Raw genomic sequence first — 17679 nt, forward strand, 5'->3', positions numbered from 1 at the left:
AGTGTCACCTCTTCAGAAGCTGTTTTCTTCTTTGAGACACGTGTTGGCTTTTTAAAAAAATATGTCTATGATGGTCAATAAATGTTTGAAACTGTTGTTAAGATTGGTCAAGGCTTGCATATCACACAGATCAGCTTCAAAGTTTTTCAGCAGTCCTGCATCGCCCCCCACCCCCTTTTTTTTATCCCCTACTATTACACCGGCCTGCGCTCCCCTTCCATGAACCAGTCTGCCATCCAGTCCCCCATCAAGCTGGCTTGCTCTCCCTGCCTCCCCTTCCAGAAGCTTCCTTCTTCAACTGTTATTAACATTTCCATGTTTCCCACATTTTGTATTGTAAACTGTTTTCTTGTCTGTAACAACATCTACTGGACGTCTGTCCGTCCTGGGTGAGGGATCCCTCCTCTGTTGCTTACCCTGAGGTTTCTCAGATTTTTCCCTGTTAAAAGGGTTTTCTATGGAGTTTTTCCTCAGTCGATGTGAGGGTCTAAGGGCAGAGGATGTTGTTATGATGCCATGTAAAGCCCTTTGAGACAAACTGTTGGTGAAAAAGGGCTCTACAAATAAAATTGCCTTGCCTTGCCTTGCCTACAAACCCTAAGAAAAAAACATGATGAAGTCTGCAAATCAGTCTAATTTGCCAACAAAAATAATCTAGGAACTTGTTTGACTCATCTTTGTAAATTTTACCTTTGTGGTTATTTAGGTCTTAAATAAAGAAGACCTTAATTATTCCAAGCACTTTATGTGATGTAATATGCTTGCTTATCATAAAATCATGAGAAATAACTCTTTACATCATTAGATTAAGGTGGTAGCCTACTGAGAACAAAGTGTTGGGGGAATCACTTTTTTTTTCTTTCTCATCAAACCGCAGGTTTTGCAAATTCCCACAATTTTTGCAAATTCCTGCAATTTCATCACATGAAATTGTATAAATATCCCGCATATTCCATTGTGTTTTTTTAAGAAATCATGCTGCATCATCAAGGATTTTTTTGCCATAGCACTCACAAAAAAGTCCACATTTTTCTGGAAGAACTGTCTTATAAATATTTGGGGACTAACAATGATAAAAAAGTTGAACTTTGATGTCAAGTGTGAAGCTGTGTGTGAGGGCCCACAGTGTCTGTGTCACATCAGCCTGTCAGTCTCACCTGCAGCAGTCATCCAGCCCACACACCACCACTCAGACAGACCACACCTCTCCCTGATCAGTCACGCCTGCAGCCACTCTCATATCAGTGCCATATATAAACCACTGGTCCACACTCACTCATTGCCAGTAGTGATGGGCATTCCAACTCTTCTCAGAGATTCGGCTCCTTTGGCTCGGCTCTCTTAGAAGAGCCGGCTCTTACGGCTCCCAAATGGCTCTTCAGTTTTCATTCAGTATCACAAGCAATTTTTGATTCAGTGTTTTCATAAACGCTTTATTTTTATGTATGGAACTTTTAAAACTGAACACAACCACAGCAATCAAACAAATCAAACATACAAATCAAATGAACAAAGTGTGAACAAAGTATGAACAGAGTGTCTAGTGGAGATTGGCATTCAGGAAAGCCAGATGCCTCAGTTTGGATGGGCTGATCCGATTTCTCCTCTCTGTTACAATTTGTTCTGTCTTTGAGAAGACTCTCTCTGAGGGGACCGATGTAGCAACAATGCAGAGTCTTCCTACTATTACCTTAACCAGGCGTGGGTAGCATGAAGCCTTGGCCTCCCACCATTTCAGTGGGTCTTCAGCTCTCTGGATGAGGGAGTCCTGAAGGTAGGACCTCACCTCCAGTACAGCATCAGCTGTGGAACCTGGCCTGTGTGTGTACCTGGCCTGTACCACTACATTCACGGTCTTTGGAGCGTCTGTCCCCCTTCCTTCTTTCACATAATGGTATGATCCTGGTCTGTCCTCGCATGTGATTGGCCGCATGATGTGCCCATCAAAATAAACTCCCGCCCCCGCTGGCATGGATTATCCGCGGAACGGAGCCACGAACAGACCGCTGCTGAGCAGGCGGCTGACGATTCGGCTCCCACCGACGGGCATTGGCTCTTCTCGTTCACTACAAAGCATCGGCTCTTAGAGCCGGCTCGTTCGCGATCGACGCATCACTAATTGCCAGATTGTCCTCTGTTTTCTGCATGACACTCCAGCGTACCCTGTTCTGCCTGCCAACCCGATACCTGTTTCGTCTCCAGCCTGCTTCCTGCGTCCCAGCCCTGTTAATCTTGCCTGCCTTCTGCCTTTGACTACGAGCCTGTTTGGACTGCCTTCCAGGCTTCGACCTGGAGAGTTCCTGACCAACCCGATCTGCCTCAGCCCAGGTAAACCTGACCGCCTTCAGCCCCCGACCAGCTGTTCACGTCTCAGTCCCGGAGAATCGAACCGCCTTCCGTCCCTGACAATGAGCTGTGGCCATCAGCATCTTGGCTACAGGCCTTGGGGCCTCTCAACCCGTCACCAGGCAGTCTGGCTGCCTCAGCTGCAGAGGCCCGGGGTGTGTGTCATTCAGTCTGTCTTTGTCATGTTTCTCCATCTCTCCAGGTTCCTGTCGCCATGGCTCCAGAACCACCAGACCTGTCAAAGGTGCCGTCCATCTACCACAACTTAGCCCAGGTGTTCAGTAAGAGCAGAGCCACCTCACTGCCGCCACATCGTCCCTACAACCGTGCCATAGCCCTGTTGCCGGGGAAAGCGCCTCCTAAGGGAAGACTCTAATCGCTCTCAGGGCCGGAGAGGGAGGCCATGGAGACTTACATCCACAGTTCCCTGGCAGCGGGTATCATTCGTCCGTCATCCTCTCCAGCTGGGGCTGGGTTCTTCTTTGTAGAGAAGAAGGATAAATCGCTGAGACCCTGTATAGATGACAGGGGCCTTAACGATATCCCTGTCAAGAACCGTTGTCCTCTTCCTCTGATCTCTTCTGCTTTCGAGCTGCTCCAGGGGGCCAGGTGTTCACCAAGCTGGACCTGCGGAATGCTTATCACCTGCGGCCTCATGTATCAACACAGTTTACGCAACAAAAACTTGCGAACGTCAGGATCGATGCTCACGTTCAGATGTATCAATGCGAAAAGTTCGTCGATTCTTGCACTGTTTCACACCAACTTTGGAGGTGCAGTAGAAGTTGGCGGAAAGCCGATTCTTGCGTTAACTGCACTTTGGTCCGTTGCCGACACCCTGTGGCGGTGTTTGGTAAATGACATTATTTGATAATCGCACATACATCGGGAACAAAAAAGCCTCCCAGCGGGAGATGGCGGACCGTTCGGGGTGAGTCAGTCGACCCTCAGCTGGACCATGTGTTTGGTGGTGGGCCTGATCATCTCCCTCTCCCACAGGTACATTAAATTCCCTTACTTTGCAGTTGAACAGGTCAATATTAAAGTGCAATTTGCAGCAAAAGCCGGATTCTCTAATGACTGCACTCATGTTGCCATAAAAGCGCTGTCCCATGAGGAACATGCTTACGTTCATCGTAAGGGTTTCCACTTCATCAATGTGCAGATCATCAAAGCCAGAGGGTGGAGGGATGGATGACGATCCCGGCCGGGCAGCCATCCTCACGCATGAATTTCATTTCCACAGTGTGAATGGGTAAGAAGCGATTACACAATTTATGAAGCCAGATTATTTTGTCCACGAAACACTCCTGAACATTTATCAGGCGGTCAAGCTGCTCATTGATCCAAGTTATGTCCTCCTGCGACTGCAGGACCACCTGTGTGAGGACCCTCCCTCTGGATCTTTGTGAGACGGAGGACTGTCCGCCACTTGTCGGCCTGGTGCCTGTGCTGGGGATGGGCTGGCCCGAATGCCACTGGTCCTGGCGGATGACTCTGAGCCGGTAGACGGGCTGGCGCAGGCCGGCGGGGATTCTGCACGTCAGCGGCATGGCTGATGGATCAATTTCTATTGAACATATTGGTTTATTTAAATGGCTGATTCTGTGTATTTGTTGCCTTTCCATCTGTGGCAAAGCATGTGGAAGTGTTGTAAGAAATGGAGTTGCCACTTACCCTCCGGGCTCTCGGAGTCAGCGTGGGTGGCGGCGACAATCCCCCCCCCCCCCCCACAGAGATGCTGCCCATGACTGCCGCCACCCGCTGCTCCAATTCCGTCAGGTGCCCCTCTCCCTGACGCTCACCTGTCTGGCCCGCACTCCTCCGGAGGGCAGCTGTATGCCGCTTGACCTCCACCTTGAGGTCCTGTTCCTGCCATTTTCCATATTGTTGTTTAAATTTAGATTTAAGCCAGTTGATTATTTTAGTTATTGCATTTAGTGATTGCGCAGTGTTGAATTTAGTCATACGTTTACCTTGCATTGTTTGGGAAGTTAGAATTGCAGATATGCATTAGAAATGGAGAGGAAATCTTTCAGAGCGCGAGCAGTAGAGCAAGGTTATGACGTAGTGATGCTCGTGCAGGTTTAGTGAGGAAAACTGTGCTTTGTATCACTTTGTTTGTTCAGTAAAGGAGGCGCCAACACTTTTCTACCATCGTCATAAAACTTCAAACATGCATAGCGACTTGTTCATTCCGTCATTCGAAGTGGTTAAAATGTATGAACATGATGATAAACAACACTGGTGATTCGAAGGGAACTTTAGCCAAAAATAGGTCCGACCACTTTTTTTTAAATCTCCGCGGGGGTGCATTGCTCTGAACCCACCGCGTTCACCCTCTCGCACTTCTTATCCCATTCTCAACGGTTATTGTTTATATTGACACCACTAGACAGGCTGCCAAACAAACAGAATAAAAAAAAACTCCTTCTGGCTGGCAAGACATCTGTGGTCCCATCTCCTTCCTTCACACTGCATCTAAACACAACGCAGAGGGTATAGCAGCATGCCGTGTCAGGCCAGGCCGGCTACAGTGGTGCCGTGACCTGGATCCACACTGCCTCAGACTGGTTTGTCATCGCCTCTGGAGCCGTGGATCAACACCAGCTTGGTCACCGGAGGTTGCTACGTATAACAAGTAGCACAAATACAATTTTGAGTTTTGTAAGGTAATTTAAAAACAAAAGAAAGGGAAGAAAACGGAAATTGAAATAATTAATTTCAGGTTTAATGGGCAAGTCTGTCATTTTGTTATATTTTATTGTGTACAATTAACTGTTGAAAAAGAGCCTGAAAATTACATGTTATGGGAAAAATGGATGAAGGAAAAGTTTCAGATGATAGTTTTAGTTTAGGTGTTGGAAGGGGGAGGTTTATTAGTAGTTCACCCAGTACCCCAGCACGGGCAGCAGCTCGTGTAGATTCCCCAGCTTTTTGCTCGACACGCATACTTGATAATGCCGTTTCCGGACCTAATCAGGAGCATACACTTTCAGGTTTCCCAGCTACAACTGACCCACCTTTAAATAACCTGATAACACATATTGCTCAGCAGGTAGGACAGATTATAAGAGAGCAGTTCAAGAATGAGAGTGAGGAAAGCGGTGCTTGTGGCACACAAACTCAAAGCAGTGCAGGAACACTACCCAGAGACTCCACTTACCTTAACTTGACTGGTGCAAAGTTTGTCTCATAGTCAGATGTGAGAGAGCCTCCAGTGTTCAGAGGAGATGGGTCTGGCAAGAACACAGTCTGCGAATGGGAAGAGCCAGCATACTTCCCAGCCACAGAACACCCAGACTTTAAACTAGCTGGCCCACACTGGGTGAGGGGATGTGTGGGCACAAAAGAAATAGAAACCCTCAACAATGGTGATGTTGAAAAGCACGACATAAAAACATGTGCAGCAGCACCAGCTGGTGCTAAAGTAATAGTGCAGAACACATAGAGAGTGGTTCTTTTGATGAACTGTTTTACACCCCTGTTGAGATAAATAACACATTCCAGGTGCAGGGGATGCTCGACTCTGGTTCCATGGCCTGTACATTCAGCCAACAAGCAGAGCAGAAGATGTTGAATGAACGTGTTCTCTCAAAATCCATTCCCTTGACTCAGGAGGTTGTTCTAGGAGGCTGTGGAGGTACGCCAACCAGACCAAAGTGCATGAATGAAGTGGAAATGGAACTGTATGCACTGTTAGCCCGGATTTCATATGTCATTACAAAATAAATTACAATCTACTTACATGGTTTAAGTTGTATTGTATTACTTTAAAATGTGAGTATATGATCCTTGCTTAGTATCAAATATCAGTTTATGAGACTTAAGTTTGACAGTAATGCATGTGTCAACAACTTTACATTACATCAGCTTTAATTTATCAAGTTTTAGCCGTGATCACTTTCATTCATTGAGTTATCTTTTGACATGCATTGTGGGAAAGAGAAGCACCCCGTTTTTACCGCCCTCCATTTCGTCGCTGTTGGTCAGTTGTTACAATTTGGAAAGACCGAAAATTTCAGGAATTGAAAAGTAGTTGGGAAATGTGGTTTATCAGTTAGTCTGATTATTTTGACCCGCGGAGTCGGACACGCCTCTCATTGAACGCCGGACCCTGTGCATCGCGATTCCACCGGAGAAAGAGGAGGCTGACGGCGGGAGGACTGCCGTCATTACCGCGGTCTACTGGGATATTGTTCACTCCCTGAGTCGGACACCGCCTCTCATCGACCGCTGGAGCTGGACCCCGCTGTGTACCCTGCTTCCACCGAGGAAAGAGGAGGTTAACGCCGCGACGTCCTTACCACAATCTGGTGAGCTCCATTACGTTACTTTAAGCTAACGTTAGCGACCGTGTTAGGTTTTCAGATGGCCATTGATTGTAGTCACCTAACTTTTCACAGCTGCGCTACTGGAGTTTGGCTTTGTGTTTTCCTCACGAACAGTGATTTAAATGGGTGAATTTGAGGTACAGTTGGTGAGAATTAGGAGCTTGTGTTAACCAGATAGACATTTTCACCGGCTGCATTTCTTTATCCGCAGTAAGGACGTTAGTGGGCAGCGGAAGAGGCAGTTGAAGTAAGTTTTACCGGTCTTTTTTTGTCTGGTGCAGGTGAAATATAAACTTTTACCGCAGTAAATGTTCAACTTTGCTCTGAGTAAGTAGTTCTTAAATTTTTGTGAGCAGTGTACTTATAATGTGTAGATCCAGTTATGGCTGCTGTCGAAAAGCCAAATTAAGGCCAACATTATTCTTTTCTCGATTACCTTTGCTGTAGTTTCTAATGTAGGATGGTTTCCATTATGAACAGTGAAAGGTACTTTTTTGATGGGCAACATAGAATTATCAACCAATGTCTTTATTTCTCTGTTAGGATGTGACCAACAAGGACGGGTACAGCCAAACTCAACTGGGAATCCTCTGTATGATGGAGAAAGTCCTCAGCTCAACCCATCCGATGTAGCCATCATCCTGGAGGGGAATGTGGTGATGGATGAACCAGCCGACCTGCCTCAGGCTTTCTGTATCCTGTTCGGACTCATTTATGCCCTACACCTGCAGTACCCAAAGTGCATGAAACACACATTCCACTTTGTTCAGCAGGTAATGTTGAACCTGGGTAGGGGACAGCTGGCACCCAAAATACAGACTTTGAAAAACCAGCTTGCAGTGTGAAACAGGGTTCTGAAGAGTTAGCTACTGCTCCATAGTAAGTATTTTGGCTTTAATGTTGCGTGTTTACACTGTTCATACCCTTTAAGTTAGCTGGCAGTAGTGTCAGTAGGGAAGCTCCTGTCTTTGTTTAAGGTTTTGAATGTAATAATGTTCCTATGCTGAAGTACCAATGAGTGCATTTGTTGTCAGCCTACTTGATAAATGTGACTTTTATCATCTGAAAGGATATTTAATTTTTGTTGTTCAAAAATTCACTCAGAAGATATATTGACAAAAGGTTAACTACAGATCTATGAGGGGAAAAAATAGTTTAAGAGAGCGTGATTTACCAGAAAAAATGTCAATATTCTGAGACAATAGTCATACATTGTTGAAAAAAAATCTAAGTTTTATGAATCAAACATTTTATCTGGTAACAGTGTTAAGCAGACCTGAGTTCATCAGTGTCCAATTGTATTTTTGTTTTGATTGTGAGATTTTGACTATTTACATTCAGGATGAGTGCACTTGTTCCAACAACAGGAGCTCTGTTCTACTCACCTTTAAAAGTTTCTCAGGAAAATTTGTGGCAAATTTTAAGCCTCCATTCTGTATAGAGTTTTATAAGACACTGACTTGCATTCAGTATCAATAAAAGAAAAAGTAATGTTTGGGCTTTGATTTTTTTCTTATTTTTTACACCAATTTTGCAGTTGACATATTTTATATTAGAAATATAAATATGAAAATTCATCCACCAAAAATTCTAAGTACAATTAATTGGGCCCAGCAATTTATATTACTCAAGATTTTAAGTTAAATCAGCTTGACAAAGTGCATTGTACTTAAAATAACAATTCCAGATCTTGACAAATTTAATTTAATTCACTCAAGTTTTCATTGTACATTACTTAAATCTTTTAAGGCAACCACTTTCCTCTATTTTTTTGAGTAGATTCAACTTATTCGGGCTTACAGTGTGGAGAGAGTTGTATTGTGCCCATTGTTGTGGTACCAGGTCAACATGACGACTTAATCATAGGCACAAATGTCATTAGATTCCTCATCCATCAGCTGAAAATGACCAGTGACTATTGGCGCCTTGTGTACCGAGTCTCCTTCCAGAATGTGAACAGTTCCTTGACCTCATGGCGAACTCATCTCGGTGGAGAGGAGAAGAGCTCTCAGACAAGATCGGGACGGTTAAGCTCCAGCAGTAAGTCACCCTGTTGGCAAGACAAGAACATCTAGTCTGGGGTAAATTGCCAAATAATGTCCCCATGTCACCCGGCAGCACAGTGATTGCTGAGCCGACCTTATCCAAGTCCATCCCTCGCAACATCTTGGTTGGTCGAGTCATCACACCATTGTGGGGTGATAGATGGGTTCCCATGAAAGTTACTAACATGTCAAACAAGCCCATCACCCTCAAGCGAAACAGCAAACTGGCAGATGTGTCTTCCTGTTTAGCTGTGGAAGATTTTAACGTTTTTCATGGCACCAACCAGGGGTGAAAGTGGCTTAAAAGTCTTGCTGGATATGTACGCACGCCCCTTGCGTTAAAAAAAAAAAACGACGAAGTTTTATGGTTTTTAATCTGTTTTGGGTGATTTTTATTAGTTATCGGGTGTCTATTCCCCACACAACTGTAGCCCCCATAGCACCGTCCCCACCACCCAGAAGGGTAAGCAGTGGCCATGGGGCTAACAGCATCACCTAAGTCAAGATAAGATATGATAAGATCAATGTCACTGTACTGAAGATGTACAATAACACCATAATTGACACCATATTTTCGACAAGGAAATCAGGATCGGAGGAACCTGCCTGTCCGCATGGAACCGACCCTCCGGGCTACGTTCTCGATTCCTGGGGGAGATGGCGTACCGCGTGCTTGACACCTCTCTCCGTGGAGGACATCGAGGACCTCTACTTATTTGGGTTCATGGTTGTGGGGCTTCTCCTCCTCGGACTTGGAGGTGCCCTCACATATAGCAAAATTGGCAAGACGACGGCTGCCACCAGATCTGGATCTCCACAACTGACCGTCATTTACAACGCAATTATTGAGGCTGGCAAAGCGGGGCAACAACAGACTCTTGAACTGAAACAACAGACTTTTGAACTGAAACGCAGGATGGAAACCATCTCGGAGCAGTTGGCCGCTTTGCGAAGAGGGGAGGGATGTTGAAGACCAGAACATTTTTAATTTACTATTTGGATTGGACTGAAAGAGAAGACAGATTGGAATGTGTGCTCCTCTGCCCAAACCCAAACACAGCTTCCTTATCGGCTACTGAAGGTCATCTGCCCCACTGTTTATCCTCCAGGAGAACTCCTTCTGCCTTGGTGACGCAAATGGCACGTACTATCCCCCCCCTCCCCCGTGTGTTCCTGACCCCCGCCTCTGCCCTCTCCACCTCCCTTGGGGTGGCAGCGCCTGTTGGCTGCAGCCTGCCCCGCCCGGGCTTAGTGGCGCGGCCCTGCTGCGACGCCTCTCTCTCACTTGCCTCCATTGGGTCAACGGACTGCTCATATATATATATATATATATATATATATTAGGGCTGCACGGTGGTGCAGTGGTTAGCACTGTGGCCTCACAGCAAGAAGGTTCCAGGTTCGAGTCTCCCGACGTTTTAATCAATCAAGCGCCCCACCCCGCGCATAACGCCGTGTCTGCCGTGTTCAGTGTGAAACTACCTTCAGACATCATTTTCTTTATTTAATATGGGATTTTGACAGCTCCCTTTTCCTCCTTTTTTCAATGGAACTCCGTTTCGGCCGTGAATATTTTACCAGAACTGCGTTCCGGCCCATTCCAGCTCACTTTCACCCCTGACACTTAGATCGCCCTGTCCCTGACTGCCGACGTGTTCTGGATCCAGGCTCAAATGATGTCACTCCTGACGATTCCCAGTGAAAGTCGGGCCCAGCATACTGGAAGCTTTCTCAGTTCACGTTATGACTGGCAATAGAAAGAGATTGTTTAAATTGCCAAGAAACAGGGTAATGTCAAATTTAACATTCATTCCATGTCAACCACAGTCAGTACACGGTTCTATAGATACTGCTTCTAACATATCAAGCCAGCAGTATTAAATGTCAGGTCATTAGCAGGCAAAACATTTCTAATCAGCGATTACATTATACAGCACAACCTGGACGTCATGTTCCTAACTGAAACATGGTTAAGCCAAGATAACAGTGCAGCAGTTCTCATTGAATCAGCGCCCCCCAGCTTCAGTTTCGTAAGTGAAGCTAGAGTGGATAAGAAAGGAGGTGGAGTTGCAATGTTGTTTGATGAAACCTTCCAATGCAGGAGGATGTCATATGGAGGTTTCAACTCCTTTGAGTGTGTTGCTATTCAGTTGAGAGCCTCCTGTTGTGCAATATCATTAACCATCTACAGGCCCCCAAAACATAATGCACTGTTTTTTGATGAGTTTTCCAAACTATAGTCGATTATCTGCATTGAGTTTGACTGTGTTATTCTAGTGGGGGATTTTAACATTCATGTTGATAATGTGAAAGATGGATATGCAAAAGAACTCTTAAATACTCTGGATATCTTTGGACTCTCCCAGCATGTAACGGATCCAACACCTAACTAGGGCCACATATTAGATCTAATTATCTCCAAGGGTCTAAACATTTCTGATGTTGTGGTGAGTGATGTTGCTCTTTCTGATCATCATTGTGTTCAGTTTAAAATGACTATCCCTGCCAATCTTTGCAAAAGTGAAGCAGAGGTGATAAAAAAGCAGTCAATTAACAACAGTACTGGTACATTATTCACTCAGGCTTTTACATCATCACCAACTCTGCCCTTAGCCTCAGTCAATGACCTTGTTGATAGTTGTAGCTCCGGTGTTATGACTGTTGTGGATGCCATTGCTCCAATTAAGACCAAAGTTATATCTGGTAGAAAAAAGTCAACATGGAGGAACGCCATTCTGGTGAAAGCTCAAAAAAGAAAGTGTAGGCAGGCTAAACGCAGATGGCGTAAAAACAAACTCCAGGTATACTATGATGATTAATGAAGACAGTCTTCACATTTATAACCAAGAATTGAAAAAGGCAAGACAGTCTTTTTCTCTGAGATGATCAAAAATAACACCAACAATGCCCGCACCATATTCACTGTTGTCGACAGACTGACAAATTCTTTGGCATCTGTTCCTGCTGAACTGCTGTCCAACAAGTCATGCAATGACTTTGCAGCCTTTTTTATAGATAAAATTCAGAAGATAAGACAAACAATATGTGGCTCCTCCAAAAGCAACTTAGTTATGTCACCTGTTCCTCCTCAGTTTCTCAGAAATCTAGAAACATTTCAACCCATAGACCATGCAACTCTGACAGAAACGGTTCAGAATTTAAAATCCATGACGTGCTGCCTTGATATGATGCCTACAAGCTTGCTGAAAAGTGTTTTTCATTGTGTTTCATCAGATGTATTGAGGATAGTAAATGCTTCTCTTCTATCAGGTCAATTTCCCAGGGCACTGAAAACTGCAGTAATCAAAATTCTCTTAAAAAAAGCCTAATCTGGATGCTTCAGTAATAACTACAGACCCATATCTAACCTTGCGTTTTTGTCAAAGATCATTGAGAGAGTTGTCTATCAACAAATTCATTCTTTCTTGACCCAAAACAATCTCTTCAATGCTTTCCTGTCAGGTTTTTGACCACACCACACCACTGAAACTGCACTTATGAAGGCGTTAAATGACAAACGCCTTAATACTGATGCATCTAAAATATCAGTATTGGTACTACTAGACCTTAGTCTACAGTCGATCACAACCTTTTGCTTGACAGACTGGAGAGGTGGGTTGGACTTTCTGGTGCAGTGCTAAATTGGCTCAGACCTTACCTAGAAGATCGTGATTTCTTTGTCTCGTTTGGGAACTGTGAATCTGAGCGAACAAAGATGACATGGGGAGTCCTGCAAGGCTCTATTCTTGGGCCACTTTTCTTCAACATCTATATGCTCCCACTGGCCCAGGTCATAGAGCACTATAACATCTCTTACCACTCATATGCTGATGACACACAACTTCATATTACAGTGTCACCATGCGATTACAGTCCACTGAGTGACTGTATCCTACAGGTCAGTCAGTGGATGGGCCAGAATTTTCTCCAGCTCAATGCAGAGAAGACAGAAGTCATTGTGTTTGGTCCAAAAAAAAACGCAAGGCTTGAGGTCAGCAGCCAACTTGACTCAATGACACTACAAACCACCGACCAAGCTAGAAACCTTGGTGTTGTTATGGACTCAGACCTAAATTTTAAGAGCCACATAAAAACTATCACTAAATCAGCCTATTATCATCTAAAAAACATTGCATGAATCAAAGGATTTCTCTCTAAACAAGACTTGGAAAAACTCGTCCATGCATTTATTCTTAGTAGGCTAGATTATTGTAATGGTGTCTTTACAGGTCTCAGTAAAAAAATCAATCAAGCACCTGCAGCTCATCCAAAATGCTGCTGCCGGAGTCCTGACCAACAGTAAGAAAATGGACCACATTACACCTGTCCTTAAATCACTCTACTGGCTCCCTGTGTGTCAAAGGATTGAGTTCAAAATCCTGTTACTGGTCTATAAGTCACTGAATGGGCTTGGGCCTAAATACATATCAGAGCTGCTGACTGGGTATGAAGCATCCAGACCCCTCAGGTCATCAGGGACAGGTCTACTCAGTGTCCCCAGGGTCAGAACCAAGCAGGGTGAAGCTGCTTTCAGCTTCTGTGGTCCACACCTGTGGAACAAACTCCCTGAACCTCTGAGGGGGGCACAAACTGTCAGCTCATTTTAATCAGGGCTGAAAACACTGCAGCCTTCTTATAGTATTTCGAAGCGAAGTAAAATCTGGTCAACTGGACGTAAGTTTATCTTGAAGACGTTTCACCTCTCATCCGAGTTCTTATAGTATTGATTTGGTATTGATCTGGGTGATTTGGTATCGATGGATTGATTTGATATTGATTTGTCTGCTGTCAAATTGATTTTAAACTGTTTTATTGATATTAAATTACTTTTGAATGTTTTAATTCATGTATACGATTTTAAACTTTTTAACTTTCAATTCTCTCTTTACCTCTGTAAAGCACTATGAATTGCCTTGTGTATGAATGGTGCTATACAAATAAATTTGCCTTGCCTTGCCTTGCCTGGCACCAACCAATGTGAAAATGGCAAACAAGACAAAAAATATGATGATGCAAAGCCCACTGACCTCAAACACCAACTTCAGCAGGTTGGACTTACAGACATTGACATTGATCAGAGTCACTATGGCCAAACAGGGAAGGAGAAGCTGGTTGAGCTGCTTGAAAAGTACAGTGACATCTTCTCAAAACATGCACTGGATTGTGGTGAGGCAAAAGGTTTCAAGCACCGCATTCGACTGACAGATGAGAGACCGTTTCGCCTTCCCTACCGACGGATTCCACCTGCTCATTACCAGAAACTGCGACAAGTTTTGTCTGAAATGGAAGAACAGGAGATAATCAGGAGGTCAGTGAGTGAGTATGCCTCACCTCTTGTGCTGGTGTGGAAAAAAGATGGCAGTTTGAGGCTGTGCACCAATTTTAGGTGGCTGAATGCGAGAATCTTCAAAGATGCACACCCGCTACTACACTAGTCAGACTGCCTGACCGCCCTGGTTGGAAACACCTACTTCAGCACCATGGACTTGACCTCTAGCTTCTATAACATTGCGATGGCAGAAGAGGACAAGAAATTCACTGCATTCCCCATGGGACTCCATGAGTACAACAGAATGCCCCAAGATCTGTGCAACAGCCCTACTTCATTCATGCGAATGATGCTTAGCATATTTGGCCATCTGAACTTTAGCAGTCTGTTGCGCTACCTTGATGATTTGCTTGTGTTTGCAACCACTGAAGAGGAGGCTTTACAGAGGTTAGAGTATAGAGGGTTCGATCGGAACCTCAACCGGTAACCAAGTGACAAAAATGTAAGAATAGACCAGAGAAAGAGATAGAGTACAGCCGACGGGTTTTATTCTCAAAGTCTCACACGTTCTACAACACAGAGTAACAGAAGTTGCCCATGTTGAGGAAAGCCCCCCTCACACATCTCATCAACCTATCTTTATAGTCAAAGAGGCGTGTATTTTGATTACAAATGTGTCTGAGTGTGTGTGTTTGGATATGCGTGTAAATGTGTGAGTGTGTGCCTGGGTCGTTCCGACTGGAACATTCCAAGCTGCTTCCAACTCTAGAGAACTGGACTGTCCGGGACTGATGTGTGTGTGTGTTTGTGTGTGCGTGCGTTCTGACAACTGATACCTGTTTTGGTCTCATGAACTTCTCGGAACATTAACAACTTCTTGGTGACATTAACATCCTCTCGGTAACATTTCCAAACATGGGAGTAATTCCCGGGACATCGATATCTTTTCAATAACAACTCCAAACAGGGAGATGATGATGTTGTAATATTCCTTGGTGTTTGCCAAAACCTGACCTTTCCCTTAGTATTCTTCAACCTAACACAGAGAATCATAAATTTTGGATATATAACCATACATTGTGCCACTACATAATTCCCCCCTTTGAGGACTCTTGTCCTCACCATCCACGGGGGAAGTGAATGGTGAAGAATATATATATGGTGTATGATGTACCTATATGAAAATGTATCCGATCAAATGTATATATTAATGCACGAAACACATGAATCATGAATATGTTTTAAGTCCCTGTCCATCTTTCCTGATGGAGGCGAAAAAACCTGGCGGCTGTTGAATCCAGGAAAAACTCCTCCATCGGCCCCCTCCCGCTGGGCAGCCCATCACAACAGATGGATCAGACACAGAATATAATGATAAACACATAGTCGTTCCAGAAAGAAGGCAGCACTCAAGAGGAGAAGAACATCATCAGCTCGTGGCAGACCAGCGATAAGAGACATATTTTAACAAAATGTCGCTGATTCACACCCAGTCAGGAGAGTGTGTGAAAACCGAGCTCGACCTGTTCACAGTCCCATACACGCAGACGTCTATTGAGAAATCTACATATGTGGAGGTAGCACCAGTCTCAGCTCTCACAGAGAATGGCCCCCTGGAGTTCTATATTTCAGCATGCGGCGAGGATTGCCTGGATTTGAACAACTCATATATCTACGACAAGTTGATGTTAAAATAGGGGATAGGTTGATCACACAGAGCTCCAACACATACCCATACAGGGGAATAATTGAATGTTTAATCAAGTATAACACGGACACCCTGAACACACAAATTAGCAATGTGCTGTTTCGTAAAGACGGCCATAATCACATAAACGACATGTCTATAACTGGCACAAATCCCGGACTCGCCCACAGAGAAGCGTATACCGTACACAGCAGAATTGTCGAGCTAATTGCACTGATACATTCTGATTTGTTTTTCCAAGAAAAACTTATGCTCAATGGAGTCGACATATCGTTGAAGTTTCTACGCTCTACAGACCAGTTTTGTCTGATGACTCCACAAAATGTCTTGTATAAAGCCAATATCGTGTCAGCCAGCACATTTGTGAAAAAAGTCTCCATCTCTCCCGCTGTCAGACGAGCTCACAGCAGAGCCCTCCAACACACAAACGCAAAATACGCAATCAACAGAGTTGCCTTAAAGACATTCTCCATCCCCCCGGGCACTAGGGTGTGCAATCAGGAAAACCTTTACAACGGCCAGGACCCGAAATTTGTAATTGTATGCTTTGTTGATAACGAGGCCTACACAGGGTCATATATCAGAAACCCATTTGATTTTCAGCATTGCAACACCGAGTTCATCAGCCTGTATGTTGATGGTGCCAGCCAAGCCGTTTCAACCACATTTCCCAAATGGTCAATATGTAAGAGAGTACTTTCAACTCATTCAAAGCATGGGTCGACACCTGAAGGACAGATCACTCGCCATAAACAGAACTGAATTTGGGTCTGGCTACACCGTTTTGTTTCAACCTGGAACCTGACGAGGGTCATGGCGGAAACGTTTCTCTGATCAAGTCTGGAAATGTGAGATTGGAGGCGCGATTCAGAAAACCCCTCGCCAGAACTGTTAACTTAATTTGTTATTCAGTGTTTGAGATATCAAACAGTAGACAGGTGCTGCTGGACTACGACTGAGAACCATGAACACCGCCGAGCTGACCGGACTTGTTAAAAAAATACTGAAGAGAGACCAGTGTTTTTTAGGTGTACTGGCGTGTGATGAGCTCCCGAAAAGAAAAATACTCTGTAATGACGATTGTTAACACAGATCGGTCACATCTGCCTGGAGAGCATTGGCTAGCTCTTTACATCACAAAAGACAAGAACGGATGCTTTTTCGACAACTTTGGGAATACACCTGATATTTTTGCCCCAGAGATACACCATTTTTTATGGAAAAACTCTATAGCTGTGTCTTATTCAAAAAAACAGGTTCAAAGCCATCAGGCTGTCTCCTGCGGCCAACTCTGTGTTTTTTTCTTTACCACATGCAGAAAGGAATGTCTTTTGATTGAGTGTTAAAAACGTATACAGATAATTTACTGTGTAATGATACTGTGGTGTGTAAGTTTGTAAACAATATCAGACCTTGCCATGGCCATGATTTTACATGTGTGCAGTGTGGAAAATTAAAAAAAATAAAAACACAAGAAATCAGTATGCTCTCAAGCGTATTTTATTCTCAAAGAAAACATCATAACATATGCACCAGCATCTATTCATAGTGAAAACATACAAGGCAAAACGTGTGTGATAAGTGAAAAAAATCATGGATTTAAATCAACAAAAAAGCATTTAAAAATAAAATAAGCTATAAAAAGGTTATAAAATAAGCTGGTAACACTGCTTGTGTTGTACGTCGCTTTGGACAAAAGCGTCTGCTAAATGAAATTGTAGAATTGTAGGTATAATGCATGTATTGACAACGACAATAAATTAAAAAAAAGAAAAGAAAAGAAAAAAATGCAGACATCAATTCCATTAGCTCTTCCACATTGATCAAATAGCTTTTTAAAAATAAGCCTGTATAATGCATGTATTGACAACAATAATAAAATGAAAAAAAGAAGAAAAGAAAAACTAAACATCAATAGGTCTCCCACAATTCGTCACCCAACATTGTTCTCTTGCTACCTCTTCTAACACTAGGTGT

General features: G+C 43.9%; 2 long non-coding RNA genes across 2 annotated transcripts; both read left to right on the forward strand.

Annotated features, from left to right (window-relative positions):
- Window positions 1-1978: 1978 nt before the first annotated feature.
- On the forward strand, window positions 1979-6069 carry LOC147262237 (uncharacterized). Its single transcript, XR_015112528.1, has 3 exons — window positions 1979-2328; window positions 2549-3601; window positions 3720-6069. It is a non-coding gene; the product is annotated as an uncharacterized LOC147262237 (long non-coding RNA).
- A 137-nt stretch (window positions 6070-6206) lies between these two features.
- Window positions 6207-8189, forward strand: LOC147262238 (uncharacterized). Its single transcript, XR_015112529.1, has 3 exons — window positions 6207-6662; window positions 6892-6927; window positions 7224-8189. It is a non-coding gene; the product is annotated as an uncharacterized LOC147262238 (long non-coding RNA).
- The last annotated feature ends 9490 nt before the right edge of the window (window positions 8190-17679 follow it).

This window comes from Aulostomus chinensis, chromosome 4 (genome assembly GCF_037954235.1).
Source record: "Aulostomus chinensis isolate RoL2024-O1b breed Wild chromosome 4, RoL_Achi_v1.0, whole genome shotgun sequence".
NCBI classification, from domain to species: Eukaryota; Metazoa; Chordata; class Actinopteri; order Syngnathiformes; family Aulostomidae; genus Aulostomus; species Aulostomus chinensis.